General features: G+C 39.4%; 1 protein-coding gene across 10 annotated transcripts in view; it reads left to right on the forward strand.

Annotated features, from left to right (window-relative positions):
• Positions 1-23,506, forward strand: part of AIM2 (absent in melanoma 2) — a 130,830-nt gene that overhangs the window by 58,514 nt on the left and 48,810 nt on the right. For 6 of the 10 annotated variants that reach the window (XM_074039850.1, XM_015455099.3, XM_045399520.2 and 3 more), the window contains exons 2-3: positions 6,817-6,878; positions 8,016-8,154. The exons of 1 other annotated variant lie outside the window; for it this stretch is intronic. The gene's annotated coding sequence lies outside the window, so the exon portion shown is untranslated. The remainder of the gene's footprint in view (positions 1-6,816; positions 6,879-8,015; positions 8,155-23,506) is intronic. 3 more of the 10 variants (XR_012434865.1, XM_065543995.1, XM_065543999.1) reach the window with 1 other exon arrangement.

The following is a 23,506-nucleotide window of genomic DNA, read 5'->3' on the forward strand; positions in this document are numbered from 1 at the left end:
AGCCACACTGTCAAATGTTGCTGATAAGGGCTGATGTTTCCTTTAGGATTTGGTAATACATGGGTTGTCAAGGGAAGTTTCAGTGGAGTGATAGAAGTAGATTTTAGTGGGTTCCCCAGTGAGTGAGAAGTGAGGAAGGAGAAGCAAGGAGTGTATATAATTAAAACATTTGTTGTGAAATGGAGTTAGTGGGTGGGATGGGAGCTGGAGGGAGGAGTGTGGTTTAGGGAGTGGTGATGTTTGTTTGTTTTTGTTTGTTGGATAGGGAACGGTCATGAATGTTTAAATGCTCATGGAAGTTATCTCATAAAAAAAGGTTGAAGGAACGAGAGAGAGGAATAATCAATAGATAGTTTAGTCCTTGAGGAGGCAGCCAGAGATGATAATAGTAATAAAAGTTCTTCCCTTCTTACTCAGTAACAGTTCTGAGAGCATGATTCCATTTAATTCCTACACAGCCTCTCCTAGAGAGGTACTTTTTATTTTTATCCTGTTTTTTTGAGATAAGGAAACTGAGGCATAGAATGGTACTGTGAGTAACCAGCATCACGTAGTAAGTGGAGGAGACAGGATCAACACTCAAGCAATCTAGCTTGAGACTTGCACCATTAACCACAATGTTTTATTGTGGGGTCCACAGCCTAGCTGAAGACTTAAATAGGAACTATCCACCCTTGCTACAGTAACTGAAGAGAAGGCAGATGGAGCAGGTACAAATGCAGGTGTCAGCTTAGTTAGCATCGTGAATTTCCTGGAGATGCCATAACAAATTTCCCCAAACTGGGTGCCTCAGAAATAACAGAGATTTATTCTGTCAATGTTTTAGAGTTCTGAAGTCCAAAATCAAGGTCAAGGTGTAAGCAGATTTTCACTCCTCTGAACAGGTTTCTCATCTTGGGGCTGCATACTTCCAAACTCTGCCTCTGTCTTTACCTGGCCATCTTTTCTGTGTCTCAGATCTCTCTCTGCATTTCTCTGTAAGAATGCCTGCCATTGGATTCCAGGCCCACCCTAAATCAACAATGATTTCATCTCAAGATCCTTACATTAATTACATCTGCAAGATGCTTTTTACAAATGAGGTCACATTGACAGGTTTTAAATGTTAAAACCTGGGCATGTCTTTTTGAGGTCCACTATTCAGCCCACTGCAGTTAGGAGATTGGATGAGTTTCTGACAAGTGGACTCGATAATTTCTATGAGGTAAGAATATGGGTAATTTTCTGAGAATGTGCCCCAATGTAGAGGGATCAAACATATAAGGGGAGTGAAGAAATCCTGAAGTATCATTATTGAAATCTGAAGAGTGAGCTGACTAGAAAATGTAGTTTGTGGAGCAGTGTGGAGAACCAGATGAAGTTTATTATCATGAATTTGTAGTTTTATGATTTTCTCTAGCAGTGATTAGCAGCCCAGGTGCAAACACTGAGGAAGCTGAGAGTTCAAGTGTCTAGAGCCTGGGAAGAGGGGGTGTGGGAGAGAAGGAAGGACAAAGGCAGAGGGGGTTAGGATACTGGCAAGTGGCTTTCAATGGAAGGCCACAGAGGTGAAGTTAGGTGGGCATGAAATTGAAGTCGGACAGAGGACTATTGGGTCGGTCAAAAGCAGTCAAAAGAGTGGGAGTAATTGAGTGAACTCGCTGTAACGATACTAGGCCATTTTCCAAGTATAGAATATTTAATTTTATTACTTTAAACACAAAAAATAACCTGGATTAGTGGTTGCAGTAAAGACCAAAAGAAGTTTAATGGATATAGAAAACTCAAAGAAAAGAGAAGACAGGATTCTGGACAGGCCACCCATGTGGACCCAGAGTCATGCAGAAAAATGGCAGAGCTCGGGGTGACTCTGTGTGTGTGTGTGTGTGTGTGTGTGTGTAGGCCTTGGCACATAAGATGACAATTTATAACAAAGTCATTATTTTATTGTGGGTTCATGATACATTTTTTATTATCACACTCCTATCACCATATCTGGCCACTATTTTATACTAGGCACTGTGCTGAGAGATGGCGAGGTTGCAATAAACAAGACATACGAAGTCCTGACTCTCCAGAGGAGTGTGTTCTAGTAGGAGAGACTGACAAAAAGAAAAGAAACAGAAACAAGTAAACAAAGTTGTTGTGGTTTGTAATGAGTTTGTTACGAAGGGAACAGATAAGAGATTGCAGCAGAGACTGATGGGCAGACTAACTTTGGTTAAGATGAAAAAGAAGCCACTTTCAGTTGGTGACATGAGAAGTAGGGAGATGAATACTCCAGGCAAAGGGCTGCCACAACAAAGTGCTACAGACCTGGTGGTTTATAAACAACAGAAATGTATTTCTTACAGTTCTGGAGTCTATGAGAAATCCAGCCTTGGGAAGTCCAAGGTCAAGGCAGATACAGTGTGTGGTGAGAGCCCACTTGCTGACTCATAGATGGCTGTGTCCTCATGTGGTGGAAACAAGAAACAAACTTCCTTGTCTCTCTTTCATAAGAGCACTTATGAAATCCCATTAGGGATCCCATTAAGGATCCCAACAGGGAATGGTTTTGCCGTGTCATAGATTACCATTTCTGATCAGCTTCACCAAGGTATTCTTTCTTGCATCCCAAAGTGATACTATCCATTTTAGATTGTATTTTCATTACTGATGATACCAGAGACTTTGCCTCCCAATGGCTCCACCCCATTGCATTGAGGTTAGGATTTCAACATATGAATTTTGGGGGGACACAGACATTCAGACCATAACACTAGTCAGGGCTGACACTGATCTGTTACTTGACTCAAGATAGTGTGGAGTGGGAGCAGAGGTGACCCTAGGGGCCCCATGCACATTTGGGTTACATTAATTTTTTGTTGTGAAATAAATTATACATACCCTAGGGTATATGGAATGTATATGAACCATTTAGAAAGTATAATTACAATAATAAAATAAGCACTCAGAATCCTACCAGTCAGCTTAAAATGAGAACATCACCAGTTCTTTGAAGACTCTCGGGTGAACCTCATCAATTGCATTCTTTCTCAGTCCCTAGGGATGGGTAACCAATCATCCCCTGTCTTGTTTATAGTTTAATTTCACATATAGCTATCCCCAAATAATATATTACTTTGTTTTGCTTTTTAAACTTTATATAAGTGGAAACATATTCTTATATGAGTTGTTTTTGGCCCCTTTACCATTGTGTTTTGAGGTTTATCCATGTTCTTAAATATACAAGCTTATTTTCATTAATGTATTGTTATGCCCAGACCGTTTATTCCCCGAAGAAGACCACCAGAGTCCAGAGTCAAAGCTAAGCAGCAAGGATCTTTATTACAGGTTCGAACCTGGAACTCTCCCTCGCTCGTGAAACGAGACGGGCAGGAGAGCTCCCCCACTCAGCTCCGAACAACGTTATATAGTCTAAGAAAAGTGGGCATAGAGTTATTATACAAATCAGATATATGATTGGCTAGTGTTTGAACAAGGCGATTTGGCTAACTATGATTGGTTCCTGCCATTTCTGATATTTTGGTTCAAACTTTGAGGCGGGAGAGCAGGTTTATGGCAGCAAGAGTTTATCTTACTTAAACACGTCTTGTGACCTTGCCTCAGAACTTACAAAATCTCCGGTATGTGCAAAACAAAATCTCTGGTACGTGCAGAAAACCAGGTACTCACAGAACTTACGAAATCTCTGGTATGTGCAAAGATTAGAGAGCAGAACAAGGGTGTAGCGGGTGGGGGGCGGGTACACATCTATCTTTGTGTCCTTTCAGTATAATGCTCCATGGTGTGAGTATAACACAATTTATTAATGCATTCTGACTTTGATGGACATACAGGCTTTTTTTCCCAGGTTTTTTGTCTATTATAAACAATGCTGTTGGAATAATTTCATATCTCCTAGAGCAAGCAATTTCAGATTATACACGCGGGATTGGATTGCTGAGTCATAGTTTATATTCCTCTTCAGTTTCACCAGGGTATGCTTTCTTGCTTTCCAAAGTAATTCTATCAATTTTAGGTTACATGTTTATAACTGATAACACCAGAGACTTTGCAAACTGGAGGAAGAGATATTACCTGGTAGCTACCTATAGCAGTGGACACAGTGCAGGAAATGGGTGGAGACTCCCAGGCCAGTGGCAGTTTAGTCTTGACATTTTCCTCTTTGTTTCCTTTCTTCCTTCCCTGACTCCCATTCTCAGAAAGGAAATAGCTCTCATCACACGAATGTGTTCTGAAGGCTTTTGAAAAGCTGAGAATGTCAGAAAACAAGAGATTCAAGTTAGAGGCAGAAATGAAAGAACATTCCTTTGCACACAGTTTTTGAGGGTCTAGAATGGCCATCAAGCAATAGATTGGAGTAGGCTGACTTGCAAATGTTTTGCTCAGAATTCCTGGCCCTAGAATGGAAGTGTTTTTTGTAGCCATGAATTCTTATAGTCACAGCAGGACTGACTGTAAGAACTGCATGCTTCTAATCTCTTGTCCACAAAGGTCATGGGAATCTGGATGTAACCCTACCTGAAATTCTGGTGCCTTGACACGCAGGCCAACCTTACCCTGCATTTCCTACTTACTTTCTACTTACACACCTTCCTCTCTCTGTCCTCTTTTCTCTAAAGGGTCAGCCATGAACCATTCACATTAGAAAAACAGCTTCTAATCCTCACAAAGTCCATGAAAAGTAGATATTGTTCCCACATTAGAAATGGGAAAACTAAGGCTCAGAGAAGTGAGTAACTTGCGCAAAATTTCATAGCTTCTAAGAAGCAGATTTGACAGTCAAAGCCACATCTGTCTAAATTCATCTGTTCTCTTTCTCTCTCTGGCTTTCCCTGGCCCTCTAATTCTTTGTATTGTCATTTATAACCCTGTGGCTCTTAACAAGTGACTTACCCTGTCTCAGCTTTAGATTAAAATATAACAGTTCACATAGGCTCAATAAATGTTTATTAAAAAATGAAAATCACTATATGGACTTACATTCTAGTAGGGAGCAATGGTGTGGGCCTGCAAGAGTCGTTCCCTTGATGGTATTACTGTTTTTATATTTATCTCCTAAATCTAAGCTCACAGCCTCTGGCTAAGCATGTGAATTTAGCTTGTTCTACAGCTGATATGTGCCTACTATTAGGTAGGTCTTTGCTATAAAGCATGTTCCAGTGTATTGTTGCTTATCTGTTATTTTACTTTCATACTGTTTTGCCGACTGGGAGCATATTTCCTCTCATAATGGTCACGATTTTTAGTGGAGGCTTTCCCAGAATATGCTGTTACCAACTTACAACATACTCTGGCTCTGATACTTGTCTCAGAGAAGCAGTCAGGCTTGGCAGCACAACCAGCACGCCAATAGCCTGTTCCCTGGGGACACCGCTATCGCTGCCTCCCAGACACTTTACCTCTCCAGTTGCACCTCAGCCTGCTAACAGGGGAGTCAAAAGCAGAGAGGAGGCATCAATCGAATGTGGGAAAAATAACAAAATCAGTTTCTAGCTTGATGTGGTTTGGAAAGATCTGTTGCCGCCACCTAAGATGCACCTGGAAGATAAATTATTCAGACTTTTCTCCTGCATAACCTTCTTGCTGCCTCCTATGTCATCACCATCTCACCTGCTTTCCTCCTGCTCTCCTGGGCTGGGGAGAGAAGTGTGCTGGTGGTTCTCCAATGGACCTCTGAAACATTGAGAAGGTCAAGGCTGTGATCTCAGGGGTTTTTCTCTGTAACCAAAAATACGTTACTCTCAAAACAGAAAATTGAAATAAAAGATTTTTAACTCTTCTAATAATTGTCATGCCACATGAAGAAAAATATTAGAAGCCTTGTGTTTCAGTTCCTGTTTGCATCTGGCTGCCCTATAACACTGTGTCCTCTACTTTAGTAAATAAACTGGGGAGAGCATTCCAAAGAATAGTAAAGATTACAAAGGATGGGAATAGATGAGAGACCAGAGGTTTTACATAGTCTAGAACAGGGGCTAGGACACTTTTTCCATAAAGGACCAGAGAGCAATATTTTGGGTGTTCTGCGTCTTTCCGTCACTGTCGAATATTACTATTTGTTTTTATTTACAATTCTTTGAGAATGTAAAAAGTAGTTTCAGCTTGGAGTCCATATCAAACTGCATTGCAGGCTGAATTTTGCTTGTAGTCTGCCAAGCAAACTCTAGAAGCTCATTCTCAGTTTTACTATGACAAAATATCATTTTAAAAAAAAGAGAGATGTAATATGGTAAGTTTTGAGAGGAAGCAATGAGCAGAAATATTAGGAACATGCATTAATAATTAGGTAAGAATTTCTAGAAGACAGAAATGAAAGGAAGGACAGAGATTATGAGGGAGTAATTGAAAGGAGTTAGGGGTGTGAGAAAGAGACAGATATGGAATGAGAATGGAACAGTGTCTTGAGCAAAATAGAGAATCTGGGAAAATGGAGTAAATGAGGTAGATTTTCTCCTTAGCATACTTAGTGGCAAATATACCCCAGCCCTGCTGTGTAATAGAGTGAATTTGCATGGGTATTTGAGAGAAAAATCTAGTCATATCTTGTTTATAACTACAGTCTTCTTTTGACTTTACATGGCAGGTCGTAGGCCTTTACTTGCTTTCCTGCTACCTTCCAACACTGTGGTTTAGCACTTGTTCAGTTAGCTGTTGTGATTTAAAAAGAATGGAAAGTGTGAAACACCGCTTGTTGCAGGTTGGCGAGGATTGGTGGGTGGGTGGAAAGGATGTACAGCAATAAATCTGGGCAGCTTTCTGTGGATTGTGAAGCAAATGCACTAATATCAGCCATCTAACTTTTGCCAAACTATGAATCTTTTTTCCCAGATACTTAACTATCAGAAAACATTTACAGATGAAGAAAGAAGAACATCTGAACACAGACTGAGGTAATAGAGAAAACAAGGAAATGAATCTCAGATATACGACGAAGTTGGAAAAGAGAATGACAGGATACTTTTAGCTTGAAGTAATTTGAAAGATACAGACTTCTAAATACCTTAGAAATATTGGATATCACAAGAAAGGGCCAACTTCCCTCAGAATTATGACAAAGCACTGAATTACGAGTTAAGGTCTCTTGGCTTCAGCCTTTAGCCTACTCCTTGTGGTCTTGTGACTTTAGGAAAGCAATTTAGATTATCCAAGTCTCAGTTTTCTCATCAGGGAAATGCAGAGAGTATTTTTTTTATAATGGTGTTTTTATTCGTATGTAAATATTAAAGGGCTTGTCAGCTATAAATAACTATGATAATGACAGAGATTTTATTAGTTTTAGTGTTTCATTTGTGGGTTGACTTTACTCCTGCATAATAGGAGCCTTGAGTGACTTGAGGGATTTCCAAAGGATTCTCTGCCTGTCATATTTCTCCTGAATTAGACCATGATGAAATGAATAAATCATTTTCATGGAGACCAAAGTTTTTATAGCCTCAGCTTAATTGATTTAGGAACATTAAGATGCAAATGTTATCAAAGACAGGGCTCAACACAACTGTAGACATCTAAACTCTTGACTAACCAGTCACCTAGCAATGTCTGGAGAGAATTGGTCAGAATTGCCACTAAATAGGGTGGCCCAAAGAACTTGGGGTCACCATGAAAACAGTAAATGCCTATCAAGAGAACACCTGAGAGGAGCAAGGCATAAAGAAGAGAGGAAAGGCCTTCTGCAGGTGACTTCACAATTTTGTCTCAGGCTGGTTTGTTCTGCCAAGAACTGAGGACTTTGATAGATGGCAGCCTTTGATCTTTGTTCCTTTGCATTCCTTCTCAGTGCCATTGTTTTTCTGAACAAATGGCTCCTAGGACTGTGTCCCGAGTAATCCTCCTAGAGCAATTGTGGTCTGGAGAGCTAACTTTACACCAGCAAGTCATGCTTCCCATCCAGGGGCCACTGCTTTCAGATTTACTTGCTTCTAGTTGGGAATGGAAGCCAATGGCATGGGCGTGGCTGTGACGCATCTTTTATAGGCCGGGGTGGTTAAAAAGCAGATGCTCTTTCTCCGCTCTCTTTTTCTTGTCAGCTTACTGGATATTGATGCCAGTGGCAATATTGGCAAACAAATCTTGAAGATAGATGGCCAGAGAAATGATGGAAACTGTGTCTGAGTCACTGCTTGGAAGAGAGCCACCAAACCAGGAGCACTTACATCCGACTGGAATGTGAGCAAAACATTCTTTTTTTAGTGTTAAGCCATTGGGATTTTTGGTTGATATAGCAACTAGTGTCACTGAGATTAATGCAACTACTGATATTACTAAACTTTCTCCTGAGATGACTCTGTGTTCTGCAAATTGAGATCTCCTGGCCTTTTTTCTTGATCTGTACCCTTTACTCTTTACCTTCTTTCCCCAGATTCTTTCTGCTTTCTCTACAATCATATCTTCAAATGAATAATGAAATCAACAAAGAGCAAGAGAACAGAGGAGTAATGATTATTTCATTAATTTATTTTATTTTTCTGTTTGATTTGAGTGCATGGGAATAACCAAGAAGCTGGGTAGAAATCAAGGACAGATGTTCACAGGGCTTAAACTCCTGTGCTGGAAGTGGAAAAAGGTATAAACAGTAAAGGCTTTGAGTTTCAGTGACAATATTTTAAATTGAGAGCCAAGAGAAAGGATACTTTCTCACCACATTGCATCCATAGGATCAGTTTCTTGTTTATTTCTGACTTTCCAGTTGGCAGAGTGCCCTTGAAATGTCAGCTTTTCATTGGAGTGGAGCACCCTGCAGTCATTACCTGATCTATAACATTGGCACAGGATGCTCTCAGAGCGGTTTTTACCCGAAACTAAGCTGTGTGCTGGGAGCCTAGGTATAGATACTTAGGAGAGAAAACTGAGAGTGCAGGTATTGAAGGAGATCAAAATTACACACACAAAATAAGTAAAAAAAAAAAACCAAAAATTTAGAAAAACAATGCTTACAAAAGCACATCAAACTGGACTCTGAGATCTTATAATTTTCCCATTTATACTTTTATATAAATTGTGTTCACAGATACACTCATAATATGATCAAGTAGTGTTTGTACCTAAAACGATTGTCACAGTGTGTTATTTGAGCAGTAGTATTGGGTAAGATGATGGCTTCTAAATAAAAATTACTCTACAGTTACCTAGGGATTAAGTGGCTTAAATGGAATTGAAAACATGGTTTTTGAGGGCTCCCTCAATGCTTCCCATCGCCAGTTTATGCAGGCAATAGAGAACTCATTTGTCTTGAATAATTCTTTAGCTTTCCACAGCTGAATATCTTGCTCTTGGGGAAAGATCTTGCTATGATGTGCTGGATTCTGGCTGAGAATCTCTGGGTTTGAATCTTGGCTCTGCCACTTACAATCTTTAGGAGGTTGGTTAAGTTAAATATTTCTCTCTACCTCAGTTTCTTCACTGGTAAAATAGGAACAATCATAGGACTTACCGCATACATTTATCAAAGGGATTAAATGACCTAATAGAAGTAAATTATTGCAAGAGTAATTGCTAAATAAGAATCAGTTGTTGCTAGTGTTGTTTGTCTGTTGTGGGGTAAATGCATTTCCTTCTGTTTGAGCTTCTGTTTGACTGGAACACAGTTGATCATGCCTTCTGACTCCTTCAGCCTTCTCTAGAATGTATTTACAGCGCTGGATGTCCATAACCAGCCTTTCCTTCCAACAGTCACAGCTGGGCTCTAGCCTTTTCTGTGGAACTGTAATTCCTTCTCCTTCTCCATTTCTCCATTGATTTTTATCTTCCTTGCAATTGAGTGCTTTCCCCTCAATGGCAGTTTTACACATGCTAATCCAATCTCCTAGATCTGGTTCAAGGGTTATAATGATGAAGGATTTTCATCAATTGGAATAAGAATACTTAGTGCTTAACATTTTTGACAGCCAGCTCTGTGGCCTGAGAGGACAGTTTAGGAGCAAAGACAGAACAATAGCTGTGATAATGACACAGGCAATCACAGAAGGGCAAGAGAACAAGCTGCCCTAGGATGCTTGTGTAAGAAAAATTGCACGTCTTGTCTTCCTAATTAAAAGCTAAAAAATTGACTGAATTGCATATCTAATACATAGCATGACTGTACAATAAAAGGAATTATATTCAGTGGATCTTTTACTATACAACTTTTGGTGGCACAATTTTTCAGGATGAAAAGTACTCAAGGAAATCTTAAACTTAACCCAATAGTTTTAATTCTTGATATTATAATTTTGAAATTATTTTATGGATGTTCTAGAATAAATCAAATAAATAAAGAGGTTAATAACATCAGGATCCAGTGTTTCCAATGTGTGAGAAAAGAAACAAATACAGAAACAAAGAAATTAGGAGGGGGAATAACTCTATAAAATCAAATCTAAGTTGTAAATATTAGTATGAACATAAGATTGTGTATAACATAATGCTACACATAATCTATATAATGTTTATCATGTATTATATGCAATATAATTGATCTGTATAATGTATCTCTAATTTATCTGCATATATTCTATAAGTCTCTCTCTCTCTGTATGTGTGAGTGTGCACGTGTAGAGAAAAAGAAAGAGAGAGGGATAGGGAAACAGAGAAAGACAGAGAGTGGAACACACACACATACACACACACGCACACATAGGGTGGGGGAGAGAATGAAAATAAATGCTTTATCCACTCTGTCCAATGAAAGAACTTAGAAACCATTATGATCCGGTAGTATTGAGCACACCTGACATTCAGGTATTGTTTTCTAAAATACCATTCTCTAAAAAGAACTAGGGCTCCTTATAGAACTGGCAGATTCTAGGTTTCAGACAGAGAATATTTACAGTGATTTTAAGATCTCTTATTGTATCAGGGAGTTTCGAGAGAACAATTGGGGTCTTGACAAAAGGATACAGCTTGAAGGGGCTGTCACTGACTGAGTTTGGGACAATATGAGCATCAAAAAAATAATGTTTGTGATTGATCATATTAATAAAAATGTCCAAGTCCAAAATGACATTCAAAAAAAGGAAAAAGGGAAAGATAAAATGTAAGATTATTTGCCACAGTAGAGGTTATCAGTACACCAACTCCTTACTCTGAAAATTAGTAATTAAAAGGAAATAATTAAGCTGCTCCCTGTTTGTATTTGTCAGGATAGCTAGGTTATGCTGCAGTAACAAACAACCTCAAAATCTTAGTGGCTCAAAACTGAAGTGTATTTTTCACTTTCACTGAGTGTCTCTCCTGGGGTTACAAGCGTTCTGATTCATGTCATCCTCACTTAGGAAGGCGTCTCATGCTTTTACTCTTTGGCGCTCAAACCATCCAGTAAAAGAGGAACAGATCCTCAGGAGCCATTGCTTCTTTATTTGGAGTTCTGGTGTGAGAGATATGTAATGCCAAACGAGGGACTGGAGCAAAGCACACCAGAGCCACAGCTGGGCCTCAGCCAAATCACAGAGCTGTGAGCAAGAGATCTGTGTCATTATATGCAACTAAGATTCTGGATTGTTTGTTACCGATGCAAAAACTGATTAATACACCCGTTATGTATGCAGAAGGGGGGAAAAAACCCCAAACACCAGAATATCGGTGAACAGCCCAAATAACAACTGTATTGCGTTTTAAAGGACGCGCTCTGTGAGCATTGCAGAAGATTCTCAGCAAATAAATGTAGAAGGAATAATACCAGTACAAGTCACCATTTTGATATCCTGAAATAGTTGGTTCAGGAAAGAATTATCAATGAAGTTTGGAACCGTTAGGTAAAAACTTTTTAGGAAATAGAATATTTGGATGACGCCTCATTACCACCCTACATATATTTGCTCTTTATAATGGGTGAAGTACCCTTTAAAATAAAACTGTCATCATGAAACTACGCCTCACTGATAGTGGACAGCTTGACATTGTGTGCCTCCTGAGGTAATGCATCATGAAGTAACAGCACTGCCTTTGAAGCACCCTTACCTCAAATGTTTTATCTGTGTGTGATCAAGACGTTTGTTCAGATTCCCAATACATAAGGAGTACAGGAGACACAGGTATGTGTTAAACAATGCTATGAGATACAACAAATCAGGAATGTGGTAATTTTATAAAGCTGTTGTTTGAGACTCTTTAACATGCCCATGTCATGGGGATACAAAAGCACAGTCTGTGCTTTGTTTTATTCTGGTTTAAAATTAGCAAAAGATGTAAAACAACTAAATGCAGTGCATAAGCCTTGATTGGATTCTAGTTTGAAAAAGCTAACTACAGATGTGTTTGTTGTTCATTTTGGGAAATTTGAGTATGGCCTGGATGTTGGGGGATATCAGGTATTTTTGATAATGTTTCTGGGTATGATAAAGGTATTGAGGCTGTATAAGAGATTTTTCTTAGTTTAGGAGATGTATGCTGATGTAGTTAGTGGTTAAATATCATGATATCTAACCCGGTTTCACATGCTTCATTAATAAATTTATACAGGGACACATACATGTAATTTTGCAGTTAAGGCAAAATGTTAACATTTATTGCACCTAAGTGATGGGTATATAATTTATCTTATTCTGTCAGATTTAAATTTGAATTTTTTTGTAATAAAGCAGGAAACAAAATGAAACAAGACACTGCATGGGGAAGGGTGTGTGTGTTTGTGTGTGTGTGAGTGAGTGAAATTCAAAGCTGTGCCTAAAATGTCATCCTGATCTAGAAATCTAGTGAGGTAAACATGGCCTCACCTGTTTTCCTTTTCTTTTGTATTTTTAACCATTTTATCTTAAACGCTCTGAGCCTGAATGATTGCTCTTGAACTTCTATGTCCTTCATATTTTTTCCTTGTCCAAAGAATAATTCACTAATTTAGGAGAAAGAGTCAATAATTATACTTTACTTAATGCATAGCCTCCTGGAAAAACCATATATTACTGGATAGCCTGGTGCTTCTCTGTTTTATAGAAAAATCTTGGATATAAAATTTATTTGTTATACTTGATATATTATTATTTTTCCTATCTTCCCACCTCTTCTGCCCTGTTGCGGGGGGTGTTTTTCTTCCTTAAAGTTAATTTTACCTTTTCTCCAGAGCACATGTTTTCTTAATACCTCTAGAATCCTAATCTGATCTTTTTTTAGCCTCATTCTGTGTGAACTTTTTGTTGACTCTTGGCCTTCAGCCTCTCTCTGTGTCTTTCTCTCTCCTGCGCACACAAATGCACCTGTCTCCTCCGTTTTTAAAATAACTTTTTTCTGCTACTACACAGCCTTGCAAGATGTTTTGTCCTATCTCTGTTCTTCCCTTGACAGCTAAATTTCTGCTACAAGCTATTGCCATTTTCTGGCCACTTACTCATTTTTCTCATTCATTTCTGAAACAACTCTCACTAAAATCACACAAAAAATAACTTGATAGTCAAATCCATTTGTTTTTCTTCCATACTCAGGTATCTTTCCTTTTCTGCAACTTGAAAAAAAATTCAGTACCTTTTCCTTCTTGATTTTTCTCCCTGTAGCATTCAGGGGACCTTAATACAATTTCAGAAGAATTCTAATGCCAAGTGACTTTACTTTTTTTTTTTTTTTTTGACAGAGTCTCCCTGTGTCACCCAGGCTGTAGTGCAGTAGCACGATCTTGGCTCTTTGAAACCTCCACCTCCTGGGTTCAAGTGATTCTTGTGCCTCAGCCTTCTGAGTAGCTAAGATTACAAGCATATGCCATCATGCCTGTCTAATTTTTTTTGTAGAGACAGGGTTTTGCCTTGGTGGCCAGGCTGGTCTCAAACTCCTGGCCTCAAGTGATTCGCCTTGGCCTCCCAAAGTGTTGGGATTACAGGCGTGAGCCATCATGCCCGTTCCCAAGTGACTTTAGAAGACTGGAGGTACACTGGCATTTTCCAAGCAGGACTGGTCACTTTATTGGACCCTTTCCCACTAAACCCAAGGCCACAGTTGTTCTAATTAGCTCAAGCTGCTGCCTTCTCCCAGGCTCAGTTTTCCTCTTCCATTTGAAACCCTTTGTGCTTGTGTGTTTTCCCCTTATTTCCATTCTGTTGGCTTAATACCTCATGACTCCTCAGCATAGTCCCTCATACTGACCAGCTGTTTGGGGTGTTTCCTTTGCTTTGACTTGAGTTCTTTCCATTACACTGTCTCTTGTCCACTACTCTAAGCTGTGAACTCCCTTGAAATCTGGGACACAAAGGAAGAGCTCTTTGCTTTCATTTCTCTACACGTACAATAATCTTTGGCTGAACTCTCAAGCTAATAGGAGAAAAACTGTTCAGGCTAGTCAGAAAAAGGAAACAGAAAGCTAAGAATTTTAATGGGAGGAGCCTTAAAATCCTGTTAACACTTGTGCCTTCTCTTTCCCAGGGATTAGCACACAGTTAAACAGTAAGAGCTAGTCAAGTTTCTAAGTGAAAATAGCTAGTAGCACTTCTTCCTGGCTAACTTTCAAAACTTCTTATCATGTCCCACCATTATTCAATAAAGAACTCTATCTGATACATGTTCCTACCCTATCAAAATACATGGTCATCCCTGAAGTTCTGACTTAAGGACTAGGCTGCTGTGGAAGGAGATTCCAGTGAGATAAGTCCTGTGGGAAGTTTTCTAGTAAAAGGTCCGAGAACCAGTTTCTAATCAGAAAATTAGGAGGAAATAGTAGTTATGGGTTTCTGTGATGGAAACAAGGGCTGGTATTGACTATATTCCAGAAAAGAAAAAGCTGTAGGTAGTCTGATTTTAAACCCTCAGTTAACTGAAAGTATAGAAGTCATCTTTTATTTCACTACAACTGAGACCTTAACAAAAGAAAGTAAATTTGGCTGCCTCAGGAATTAAAATATATTGTTGAAGGGGTTGACCCAGATGAAGTCTAAAAGGAATTATAACTTTCTGGGTGTGTTGGTTTCCAGGTATCATAAATGACATAAATTTATATTTAGAAGAGGTCTTTTGATTTCTGGCTGAAGGAGAGAGAAATGTAGGGCCTGGGGAGGAGTTCCTAAATAAAAGATAACAATGATATGACAAAATGCCTATCATGTAATATTAGGTTTGGGCCAGGCACAGTGGCTCACACCTGTAATCCCAGCACTTTAGGAGGCCGAGGTGGGTGGATCATGAGGTTAGGAGATCGAGACCATCCTGGTTAACACGGTGAAACCCCATCTTTACTAAAAATACACAAAATTAGCCAGGTGTGGTGGCGGGCACCTGTAGTCCCAGCCACTTGGGAGGCTGAGGCAGGAGAATGGCGTGAACCCGGGAGGCAGAGCTTGCAGTGAGCTGAGATCGTGCCACTGCACTCCAGCCTGGGTGACAGAGTGAGACTCCATCTCAAAAAAAAAAAAAAAATATATATATATATATATGCACACACACACACATATATATGTATACATACATATATGCACATGTATATATACATATATATATTAGGTTTGAAACATCAGAGTATAGAACTATATTCTGAAAACACTATTCTTACAGTTAAAAATATCTAGTAGATAAACTCTCATTCCATAAACTCCATATTCAAGAAATGTGACTTTGAACATTTTTATGTTACATATTTTAACTTCCTGTAGTCCATTAGGTGTCAGAAAATTTATTTCTTTTCATTTAAGATTGGACCCCACTTTTCCCATAGCCATGGCTAAATTCCTAGGGTTTAGGGAACAAATTAGATTCATATGATAACTATTCTTTGAAATTTATTGTGACATCTTTTATAGACCTGTTGAGTATATAATAAATATTTATAAGTATTCCATCAGATCGAAGTTGTTAATTGTATTCTTCGACTCCTATATTTTTGCCTTTTTGGCTACTTGAATTATACCTTACTGAAATAAGAGTGTTGTAGTCTCCCACTCTCATGGTGGATTTGTCCATTTATTCCTTGAGGTCTCTCAATTTTTGTTTGTATCTGTTAAGTCTGTTTAATGAGGTGCATGCAAGTTTAGAATTGTTATATTGCTTTAGTGACTAATGTTTAATCATTGCATAGAAATGCTGTCTTTAATGAAGCTATTTGTCTTAAAGTCTTCTTTGATTATTATTAATATAGCTATACTAGCTGTGTTTTGGTTAGTATTTGGCTGATGTATCTTTTCTCATTCCTTTGTTTTCAATCCGTCAGTATTTTCATGCTTTAGGAATGTCTTTTGTAAATAGCGTAGGAACTGGAGTGTGTCTTATTCCAGTCTGACATTGTGTTTTAACTGGCAAGTTTAATTTATACATATCAGGGTAATTGATATATTTAGATTTGGTGTTACCATCTTGTTTATTTATTTATTTTTCTTTTTTTATTTTTTGAGTCAGATTCTCGCTCTGTCACCCAGGCTGGAGTGCAGTGGGGCAATCTTGGCTCACTGCACCCTCCGCCTCCTAGGTTCAAGTGCTTCTTGAGCCTCAAGCTCCCAAGTGGCTGGGTTTACAGGTGCCCACCAGCATGCCTGGCTAATACATATATAAATATAAATCTATCTATCTATCTATCTATCTATCTATCTATCTATCTATCTATCTATCTATCTATCTATCTATCTCTTTTTTTTTAAGAGACAGAGTTTCAACATATTGGCCAGGCCTCAAACTCCTGGCCTCAAGCGATCCACCCACCTCGGCCTTGGCCTCCCAAAGTGAGGCACTGCACCTGGCCCCATCTTATTTATTTTATATTATCCTTCTTTTTCTATGTTTGCTTTCATCTAAAAAAAATTTTTTTAAGGCCCATCTTTATATATACTTTCTTTGATTTTTGTTTCATAAGTCCTGTCATAAACTCTGTGGGGACAAGTCATTTTCTTAAAGTACAAGTAAATTGCTTACAGATGTAGTTTTTTCGTGTAACTGTTCAGGAGCAAGTTCTCTTTCTCTCTTGTTAATTGAGGTGAAACCCACGTAATATAAAAGGAACCATTTTAAAGTGAGCAATTCTGTGGCATTTAGTACATTCACAATGTTGTGCAACCACCACCTAACTAGTTTTAAGTAACAACAACGTCTATTTTGCTTTCCTTTGTAATGCTTTTTAATAAACCCTACGCCAGGTTATATTAGCCTTCTTGAACAAGGCTATACATACCCAGAACCTTCCAAAGAAGATGTGGACTGTCCTTGGCCTAATTCCTATTCACTTTGCTATTAGAATAACTGTTGGTCTAATTTGAGGTCAAAGAACAGATTTCTTTACCCAATCCTATCTGTTCTTGCTGTGGTTGTTTTTGTGAGCTGGTATTTAACTAGGGCGGTTTTGTCTAATGAAGATGATTCTTATCCTACTTACTGTTCGTTGTAGATGCTAAATACTAAATTAGAAGAAAGCCATCCCCAATAAGCGTTGTTATTAGAGCTCTACCTGCCTTTACCCTCACCTATAGCACATTAGTGCAAGTATGTAAATTCCCTAAATGGTAAATGGAATGTGATGTTGCAAGGGTCCCATACTCTCACCCTACCCCAAACCCTTCTCTGATGTGCTCTAGACATTCTAACTTCTGAACCTATGTACAAAAGAGAGGACTGTGAACAGATGATACTTTAGCCACTAAAAAAATTAATATGTGTGCAGTGAAGGGTTTGATCTCAGTTGTCTGCTTGGTGCAGATACCATTTCTGTAATCTAGAGGGCAGGAAATAGAGAAGGAACACATATTTTTCTAACTGATTTTAGTCAAGCAGACTTTGGGTAGCATAGTTTATTAAAGGTACTGATTGTTCTTATCAAGTCATTTCCATCAGCTTCTCACACTATGGCAATAGGTTGGCTGATGGTCTAAGATTTTTTTTCTTTGAAATCTGCTTAATTTTTTTAATGGCATTTTGAGGTCCATAGACCATGGTATACCAATGGCACAGCTAGAGGGTCTAAAGGAAATAGAGTTTGGGCCTCTTGTACCTAGTGGTGCTTCTAATATAAAAAATCAGTCAGATAACCTGCACACCCAAAAGTTTGATGATAGCACAGATATTTTTTCTCAAAATGAGATGCCATAGGATGGCTCCTAAGGGAGGTTTTATGTGGACCATGGTCTTGGTCTTCTCTGAGAATAATAGTCTCCAATCTCATCCGGGTTGCCGTGAATGCAATTAATTCATTCCTTTTTTAAGGCTGAGTAGTATTCCATTGTGTATATATACTACAGTTTCTTCATCCACTCATTGGTTAATGGGCATTTGGGTTGGTTCCACGTTTTTGCAATTGCAAATTGTGCTGCTATAAACATGCGTGTACAAGTATCTTTTTCATGTAATGACTTCTTTTCTTCTGGGTAGATACCCAGTAGTGGGATTGCTGAATCAAGTGGTAGTTCTACTTTTAGTTCTTTAAGGAATCTCCATGCTGTTTTCCATAGTGGTTGTACTAGTTTACATTCCCACCAGCAGTGTAGAAGTGTTCCCTGTTCACTGCTTCCATGCCAACGTCTACTATTTTTTCTTTTTTTTTTGATTATGGCCATTCTTTCAGGAGTCAGGTGATGTCACATTGTGGTTTTGATTTGCATTTCCCTGATCATTAGTGATGTTGAGCATTTTTTCATGTTTGTTGGCCATTTGTATATTTTCTTTTGAGAACTGTCGATTCATATCCTTATCCCACTTTTTGATGGAATTTTTTTTTCTTGTTGATTTGTTTGAGTTGATTGTAGATTCTGGATATTAGTACTTTGTCGGTTGTATAGATTGTGAAGATTATTTTCCCACTCTGTGGGTTGTCTATTTACTCTGCTGATTGTTCCTTTTGCTGTGCAAAGGTCCTTTAGTTTAATTAAATCCCACCTATTGATCTTTGTTTTTATTGCATTTGCTTTTGGGTTCTTAATCATGAAATTCTTGCCTAAGGCAATGTCTAGAAGGGTTTTTTCCAATGTTATCTTCTAGAATTTTTATAGTTTCAGGTCTTAGATTTCAGTCCTTAATCCATCTTGAGTTGATTTTTGTATAAGGTGAGAGATGAGGATCCAGTTTCATTGTTCCTGCATGTAGCTAGCCAATTAGCCCAGTACCTTTTGTTGAATAGGGTGTCTTTTCCCCACTTTATGTTTTTGTTTGCTTTGTTGAAGATCAGTTGACCGTAAGTATTTGGGTTTATTTCTGGGTTCTCTATTCTGTTCCAGTGGTCTATGTGCCTATTTTTATACCAGTAGAGTATGCTGTACTGGTGTGCTGTTTTGGTGACTATGGCCTTGTAGTATAGTTTGAAATCAGATAACATGATGCCTTCAGATTTGTTCTTTTTACTTAGTCTTGCTTAGGCTATGTGAGCTATTTTTTGGTCCCATATGAATTTTAGAATTGTTTTTTCTAATTCTGTGAAGGATGGTGGTGGTATCTTGATGGGAATTGCATTGAATTTGTCGATTGCTTTTGGCAGTATGGTCATTTTCATAATATTAATTCTACCCATCCCTGAGCATGGGATGTGTTTCCATTTGTGTGTGTCATCTGTGATTTCTTTCAGCAGTGTTTTGTAGTTTTCCTTGTAGAGGTCTTTCACTTCCTTGGTTAGGTATATTCCCAAGTATTTTATTTTATTTTATTTTATTTTATTTTATTTTGCAGCTATTGTAAAGGGGGTTGCATTTTTTATTTGATTCTCAGCTTGGTCGCTGTTGATATATAGAAAAGTTACTGATTTGTGTGCATTAATTTTGTATCCAGAAACTTTGCTGAATTATTTCATCAGTTCTAGGAGCTTTCTGGAGGAGTCTTTAGGGTTTTCTAGTTAAATTTTGATATCACCACAAACAGCAACTGTTTGACTTCCTGTTTTCTGATTTGGATGCTCTTTATTTCTTTTTCTTGTCTGATTGCTCTGGCTAGGACTTCCAGTACTGTGTTGAAGAGAGGTGGTGAAAGTGGGCATCCTTGTCTTGTTCCAGTTCTCAGAGGGAATGCTTTCAACTTTTCCCCATGCAGTATTGTGTTGGCTGTAGATTTGTCATAGATGGCTTTTATTATATTGAGGTATGTCCATTGTAGGCCAATTTTGCTAAGTTTTAATTATAAAGGGATGCTGTATTTTGTTGAATGCTTTTTCCACATCTATTGAGATGATCATGTGATTTTTGTTTTTGATCACATTTCTTGACTTGCATATGATAAACCATCCCTCCATCCCTCCATCCTGGTGTGAAACCCACTTGATCATGGTGGACTACTTTTTTGATATGTTGTTGGATTTGGTTAGCTAGTATTCTGTTAAGGATTTTAGGATCTGTGTTCATTGGGGATATTAGGTCTGTAGTTTTCTTTTTTTGTTGTGTCCTTTCCTGGTTTTGTCATCAGAGTGATACTGGCTTCATAGAATGAATTAGGGAGGGTTCCCTCTTTCTCTGTAATGTGGAATAGTGTCAGTAGGATTGGTCCCAAATCTTCTTTGAATGTCTGGTAGAATTTTGCTGTGAATCTGTCTGGTCCTGAACTTTTTTCATTGGTAATTTTTAAATTACCACTTCAATCTTGCTGGTTGTTATTGGTCTGTTCAGGGTATCTAATTGTTCCTGATTTAAGCTAGGAGAGTTACATCTTTCCAGGAATTTATCCATCTCTTCCAGGCTTTCTAGTTTATACACATAAAGGTGTTCATAGTAGCCTTGAATGATCTTTCATATTTCTGTGGTATCAGTTGTAATATCTCCCATTTCATTTCTTACTGAGCTTATTTGGATTTTCTTCTTTTCTTGGTTAATCTTGCTAATGGTCTATCAATTTTATTTATCTTTTCAAAGAACCAGCTTTTTGTTTCATTTATATTTCATATTTTTTTGTTTCAATTCCATTTAGTCATGGGTGTGCTCCTGTCCTAGAGTTTTCACAAGAGTTTTTTCCTCTTTCTGCAACATTCTTCCCCAGGTGGCTGTATAGTCAACTCCTTCAGGTCTTTGCTTAAATGGTACCTTCTCAAGGAGACATAGCTGACTACCCAATTGAAATCACATCATCCACTCCCCTTGCAGTCCTGCTCCATTTTTCTTATCCTGCTTTAGTAATTCTTATTTCAGTAACATGCCATATCACACACGCACGTGCACACACACACACACACACACACGTGTACATCTGTTGATTTAAAGAGTAAAAGAATAAATGAAAATCAACCTAAACTGTGCCTCATTTCCTCGAAGACTTATCAGGTCACTGCAAGCTCTAAAGTGACAAGATGTTAATAGATGATGGCGAGTTACTAGTTTATCCCTAAATTGGATGTCTCTTGCATTTTTGTTTCCCAAATGATTATTGGAACTTTCTACAGCATAGTATTTGACTACTTTGCCACAGACCAGTTTAGAGAAAGTTTGGAAGACTGGCAGGTCTTCATGATCTCTGGAAATAATCTTATAGAAACATCTATATGTTTTGTCCAGAAAGAAAGCTAACCCTGCAGTAATCATTCTAAAATAAAAGGTATTGGCATTGGCACAGTACTATGTAGTTTACAGAGCTCTCTCTACCCTGCCATCTTATTTAATCCTCATAATAGCACTTCCTATTATCTCTACTTAATTGATGAGGAAACAGAATCCAGAGAAACTAAGGACTTTCTGAAAGGTATAAGGCTAGTTGTGGCAGAGAGCCTTCACGCTGTGATTCAGTGCCACATTTTTACTAATATCACTTTCTAAATTTTATCAGGACAACCTTTCATTAGTTGTGCCTTTTGGGATTTTGTGGGAAAGTATGCAGGAGACAGAGAATGTTCTGATCCACAGCCCGTGAGGGGATGTCAGTGGTGTCCTAGTGTGCAGCTGCATGCCCTGGGAGCAAGGCCTCAGGCATTTTCCACCCATATCTGAATGGATATTTTCTACAAGGCTTTCAGAAGAAAGAGAAAATTTTTTTCTTTCTTACATTTCACAGTCCTTTTCTGGTTTCTTGCTGTTCCCACAAACATGATAGCTATAAGCATAATAATAGGTAACATATATTGAGCACACCATGTGACATGAACTATTCATGAATTACACACTTACATGTGATAGCAGTGGCAGCCTGTCTAGAGCAGCCACTGTGAAGATGCTGGCTATTGTGGGGGATGCGTGGCTGGACCTGTGCGCTCCACAGAGCCTGTGGGAGCCAGGAACAGGTGGGAGCCCTGCCTGCCTCTGAGTTGGTAGAGTGGAAGACCTGTGCTCCCTGGGCATGGCTGCAGCCACCCAGCTGCAGCTCTGGACCCAGCACTGCTGTGCTTTTGGGGGTTTGGAAGCCTCCCCTTCCCCTGCAGTCTCAGAAGTGCCTGCTCTTCCTCCCTGGCCTCTCCCTGCACCTAGCACCTGCTCCAATGTGGAGCAAAGTTGTAGCTGAGTCCAGTCGTGACCTTGCCATGAACAGCCTGGGTGCTTGTGGACATGATTGATGGAGACAGAAGAAAGACAGGCTCCCAGTCAGAAAGGGGTGGGTCCCCAGTGAAGCCCCACCTTCAAACCAAGGATGTCCCAAAGTATGGGGGCCAGGCTGTCAGTCTTGGGTGGAGTCTGCAGCCTGGAGTGAGAAATTATGGTGTTTTTTCCGGGCCCACCTATGACCACCCATGGACGAATAGCCACACACTTTCTCTCTTCTGAGCACATAAAAACCACAGATTCAGCTAGACTCACATAGACATTGGGATTACTAGCTGCGGAAGGAGCTACCCACTTCAGGTCTCCTCAACTCATCAGGACAACGTGTCTGCAGATAGGAACTACTCACTCCGGGTCTACTGTCTGCTGAGAGTGGGACACTCATCGGGATGACTTGCCTGTATATAGGAGCTACCCACTTTGGGTCTCCCAAAAGATGTTCCATCACTCAGTAAAGCTCCTCTCCACCTTGCTCACCCTCCAGTTGTCCACTTACTTCATTCTTCCTGGACATGGGGCAAGAACTCAGGACCACTGAATGGTAGGACTGAAATAGCTGTAACACAAACAGGGCAGAAACATGGCCCCCGCTCACCATGTTGCAGGCTATGAGAAAGAAGAACTGTGGCCCAGACCGAGGGGCTCCATGGACGAGGGCTATAACACCCTCTTTGGAGGTCTGTGGTTTCTGGCATCTGGAAGCTTTTGGATGCTACTGCATTCCCCTTGTCCAGGCACCAGTGCTTGCGACAGAAACTGCTTGCAGTACTTCTGGTCCAGCTGTAGCCTCACATGGAGCCAGTGCCTATGCTGGCGCCTGAAGCTGCCTGCCCTGCCGCAGCAGCTGGAGTGCCTGGCTGTGTGCAGTGGCTGGACCCTACACTTGCTTGCTCACACACCCCTTGCTGCTTTGTGCCTGACTGACCTTTGGCAGGCATGGGATCTGGGCTGGTAGTGCAGGCCAAGCACAGCCTGCCAGGCTGAGTATGCGGAATGAGCCCAGCAGACCCCAGCAAAACTCAGGCAAAGGTGCCACAGGCCACTGGGGTTTCTGGCTGGTGAAACAACCCTTGAAACATCCTGTGACACATATAATTCACTTATATTTCACACCAGCTCTATGTCGTAGGTACTATTATTGGTCCACTTTTCATAAAAGGACCAGAAAACACATTTGAGCACATCTCCTAGCTAGAAAGTGGTAGAAATGAAATTTG

The sequence above is a fragment of the Macaca fascicularis genome, chromosome 1, assembly GCF_037993035.2.
Source record: "Macaca fascicularis isolate 582-1 chromosome 1, T2T-MFA8v1.1".
Lineage (NCBI taxonomy): Eukaryota > Metazoa > Chordata > Mammalia > Primates > Cercopithecidae > Macaca > Macaca fascicularis.